Consider the following 5122-nt stretch of genomic DNA (forward strand, 5'->3'; position numbering starts at 1 on the left):
AAGAAAATTAGGGACTTATCCATGGCATCGAAATTTTGAGGCTCAACCCTCCCATATCCCACCTCCTTTTTCCAGATGACCTTATGATCTTTTCAAAAGCAAAAATCTTGGAAGCTTCTTCCATTAAAAATTGCCTTGATTGCTATTCCTCTTGGTCAGGACAAAAGGTCAATTTTGAGAAATCTTCTATCCTTTTTAGCAAGAACTGTAAACCCTCTCTGCAAGCTACCATTCAAACATCCTTTGGCCTTAACCAGAGAACCACAAAATCAAGATATCTTGGCATTCCTCTCTTCTTGCATCGTAAGAAAAATATTGCCTTTGAAGACTTAAAGTCCAAGACCTCTTAGTCCATTTCTAGTTGGAAATAAAAGTTGCTCTCTCAAGCGGGTAGAACTACTTTGATTAAAATTGTTGCAAATGCAATTCCAATATATGCAATGTCCTTATTCCTCTTCCCCAAATCCTTTTGTATAGACCTTGATGCTATGTTGAGAAATTTTTGGTAGGGTTTTCCACAAGATAAGGATAAAAACCTTACTCTTTTATCTTGGAAAAGTATTTGTACCCTTAAATCTATTGGAGGCCTTGGTATCATAACAATGGAGTTTCAAAATAGAGCACTTCTTTCAAAGTTGGGTTGGCAGATTTATTCCAATCAAGATCTCTTGTGGGTCCGGGCTCTCAAAGCAAAATATCTAAGGAATGATAATTTTATGGACATTTCCATAAAGAATAATGCCTTTTGGCTTTGGAAAAGCATTCTTAACAACATGCTTCTCATTGAAAAAGGGGCATGTTGGGTTGTTTCTAAGGGTATTGGTCTCAACATTTGAACTGCTCCATAGGTTCCTTCCATTCCCGGTTTCAAACCCTCCCCTAATTCCTCTATTCTTTCCCCCCCAAACCTCTATGTCTCTGACCTCATAGATGAGAATATCAATTATTGGAATTCTCCTCTCATACACAACCTATTTGATCAATTCTTAGCTTCCCAAATTCTAAACATTCACATTCCCATCAATCCTAGAGTTGACAAACTGGTTTGGAGTCCATCCCCACAACAAAATTTTCTGTCAAATCTTCCCATGAGCATCTTATCCAATCCCAAAACTATAGACCTTTTAGATTGAAGCCTCATTTGGAGCTTAAAAATTCAGCATGGACTCAAGCTACTGCTTTGGAGAATGAGCTGGAACTCCCTTTTAGTAAGGGAGAATATTGGCAGGTTTGCTCCTGATCCAGGTCTTGGAATTATCTCATTTGTCACAATCATGTGGAATCTCAACTTCATCTTTTCTTGGCTTGCCCCTTGGTAAAGATCACATGGAGAAACCAAAAATGGCCACTAGATACTGCTGCCTTTTGTAATCTATCCATATCCTCTTGGATAAGGATTTTACTTGGGGCTAATGCACTACTTGGTATCCCTTGCAATGATGTTTTTGAATTTCTACTAACTGCTGTCATTGTGATTGATCTGATCTGGTTTGCTCAAAATCAGCTTACACACAAGAATGTCATTCCAGAAATACCCAAAGCTTTGAAGACAAATACCAATGTGATTCGAAATCATCTTCTAGCATGGAAGACATCTTCTTTTGGTCTTTCTTTTTGGTGTCCTCCTCCCTGTGGAACATTGAAACTGAATTTTGATGTGGCTACAAAAGATGACTTAGCTGTTATTGCTACAGTACATAGCAATGACAAAGGTGATATTCTCTTGGCCTTCACCAAAAAGCTGAACTCTCTAGATGTTAATAAAGGAGAAGCTATGGCAGCTTTAACGGGAATGGACCTTGCCCTATCCAATGGCTGCTCTTAATTAATGCTGGAAGGTGACTCTTTGGATACAATTATGGCTATTAATCAGCCCTCTCTTCTCTGAGACTGGTCCTTTGCTCCTATCATCTCTAACATACAACTAAAACTCTAGCATTTTCAAGATTGGAATGCTACAAAAGTTTCAAGAATTGCAAACTTTCGTGCGCACCATCTCGCCAAGTGGGTTGCTACCAACCTTGTGTTTGGAAGCATTCCCAATACTACTCTCCATCTTCTCTTCTATTAGGATAAATAGTGAGAAGGATCCCTCTATATAACCCTTCCATTTGTTTGTAATTTGCTTAGGAAAAAAAAAAAAAAGTTCACAAAGCTACAATTCATAAATTGCAATATTATGTGGCCAAGTATAAGGAAAGTGCTGACAAAAAGCAGCATTTTGTGGATTTGACGAAGAATTTGTATCATTTATAAGCGTGGGGAATTGATAAGGATGACTAAGGTGGCTAAAAAGTTTAAACACTTCTCAAACAAAAATCAAACGTTCAGGCTATAGGTCGAACGATAGCCTAGGGTTAACCTCGAACGTTCCAAGGAGATGTCAAGCGTTCAGATTAGGATTAGCCTCGAACTTTCTAGGGAGGTGTTGAACGTTTGACAAGGGTTAGGAAATGATGAAAATGTCAATTTTAGTTTTGGAAAATTGGTTTATAACACTTATTGAATTTCTTTTAGTGTTAATTTAAAGTGTTAATTACATTTTTAGTACTTAGCTATAGGTTTGCACATTTTTATTTATTTTTTCCACATGGAGTTCAAATCTGATTACAAATAGTACTTGACTTATGGGAAAAGACCAACTTAGTGCCTCCGTTAGGTTCCGTTAACCCAAACTAATGGAATGCCACGTGTTCTAAAAAATTAAAAATTTAAAAAATAATTCAAAAACTGAACCCTAACAAAGAATTGAAAATTTATGGGGTGTCCTGGCCACCCCATTTTGGCCATTAGGGGTGGCTCAAGGTGGCTGAAACCACCCCCAAAGGCCTTGGGGTGGCTAAGCCCACCCCCATTTTGGCCATTGGGGGTGGCTGAAATTTTCATTTTTTTAGGGTTTATAATTATTTTTAATTTTTTAGAACACGTGGTATTTCTATGTGATGATACGTGTGACGGAACCTAATGGAAGTAATAAATTAGTCTTTTCCCATAAGTCAGGTACCATTTGTGACAGGATTTGAACCCCATGTGAAAAGAAAAAAAAAAAAAATCTGCAATCTTAGGTACTAAAAAAGTAATTAACCCTAATTTAAATCATGAGTGTTGGTTTTATATTTGACAAGAAAATTGAATAAAGTCTAATTGTATTTATTTTATTATTTTAGGGTATTACAATACGTGGTGGGAAACAGAAAACACCAGGGAAGTAGAAATATTACACTTCACCAAGAAAAACATTAAAATTGAATATGGGTTTTCAATAACAACGGTTTTTGACAAGTGATAACATTGTGATTTTGCTATATTTGGAACAAAGGAGTCCCCATTAAAGAGAAAATGGAAGCCCAGTTTCCAAGAGATTGAACATGATGTTCTATTGTTCTTGAAACAAAGGATTGGACCTTCAAAGATCGCATCTACGCTCTGATACTATGTTATGAATGAGAGATAGAAAATGAATAAGGTAAACAGTTAAAGAAAAACTTTGTACAAACTATATGTATTTCTTGATGTCTGATCAATTACATGAAAGGGTATTTATTGGAAAAAATTGGGAAACATAATACCGTTCGAATTAACTGTGATGATTCTATACATGGAATATATATATATATATATACCAACAACGGAGGGGGAGGAAGCGCAATATGCAAAGTAATGTAGGGAGTAGGGGAAGGTGATAGTTTATGCAGAAAATAATTTAAATCAAAGCAGTAAAACCAGCCATGAGGTGGTGATGACAATAGTATAATAAAATTAAAGAACTGAAATTAAAACAGTTTGAGAAGCTGAAATCAAAACTTGAAATTAATATTGATAAAATATCTTACAAAAGTAAGTGATAGGACTTACTGAAATAAGTGATAGAAGAAGAGGAGATACAAGAAGAAATCAAAATATGAGAGCAGGGGAAGGGCTAGAGAGCTTTTGAAGTAATGGGTAATAAGCTTCTGTCTTACAATGGGGAGAGGGGAGCCGTTATATAGGCAAATTACAAGTAATAAAACAAAATACAATCATGGAGCAAATAGTAAAAGTAGATTCCGCAGCACTGTGTAGTCTGCGGTCAAAAGTAAACAGTAGAAGTATGCGCACTGTAGAGTTGGCGCCAATCTGGAACAGTGAAAGTTGTCAATCTGGAATAGTAACTATCGGCACTGTAGTGTCGGCAGACAAAATATGAATAGTAACTGTAATCCTACACAGTGTGTCGGCAGCAACAATAAAAGTGAATAGCACTTTAGCATAGTAATCTTCAAATATTGGTGAATAGTAATTTGGAAAAATCTTTCAGAAATTTCTTGAGGGGAGGAGAAACTAGCCGTTATGAGCCAGTCTGCAAATCTGAATAATAGCAAGCCATTATGGGGCCAGTCTGAAATCTGAGAAACAAAAGCTAGTCTGGAGAGAAAAGGTTGTTATAAGCCAAGATAATCAATCTTCATCATCGGAGATGGAATCAAAAAAGGTTTTAATCCATTGTTTCTTTTTAGAAATAGTTGAAGAGGAGGAGACAGGAATTGGAGGTGGAACTGGAGCTAAGGGTGGCAAAGTAGTTGAAATTTTTTGAACTAAATTTTCAACCTTTTTGACAATGGGGTTAATTCTAGGGGATTTTTCCCAGGTTTTAGCTTGAAACCAATGTCTTTTAATTTTTTCTTCATTCTTAGCATAACTCCATCTTAGAAACCAAGGAATTCTGAATTTCTTAGCAAAATGAAAGTATAAGTGGGAAAATGGGATTATAATCATTATAGCAGCCGTCACAGGTGATATGGACTGAAAATAGATGGTAAGCATGAATAAGCTGAGGAGGGAGAACATTTAAAGTAAGACCAAATTGACTCCACCACGGGTTAAACCAAGCAGGGAGAAAACCATTAAATTTCTTATTAAAACTGATAAACCAAAAATGTTTAAATTCAGAATTTTGGAAAAGCATAAATTGGAACCAGGCATCAACATAATCATAATAAGAATAGGGAATATGAGAATTGGAGGAAGGTCTTAGAGAGGAAGGATGAGAATTCCAATCATCGATAGAGATGAAATTGACAAAATATGCTATAGTACCAACAATCGTTTGAGGATTCTTGGTTTTTCTAAAAAGTGGTCTGAA

This window comes from Corylus avellana, chromosome 5 (genome assembly GCF_965113065.1).
Source record: "Corylus avellana chromosome 5, dhCorAvel1.hap1.2, whole genome shotgun sequence".
NCBI lineage: Eukaryota > Viridiplantae > Streptophyta > Magnoliopsida > Fagales > Betulaceae > Corylus > Corylus avellana.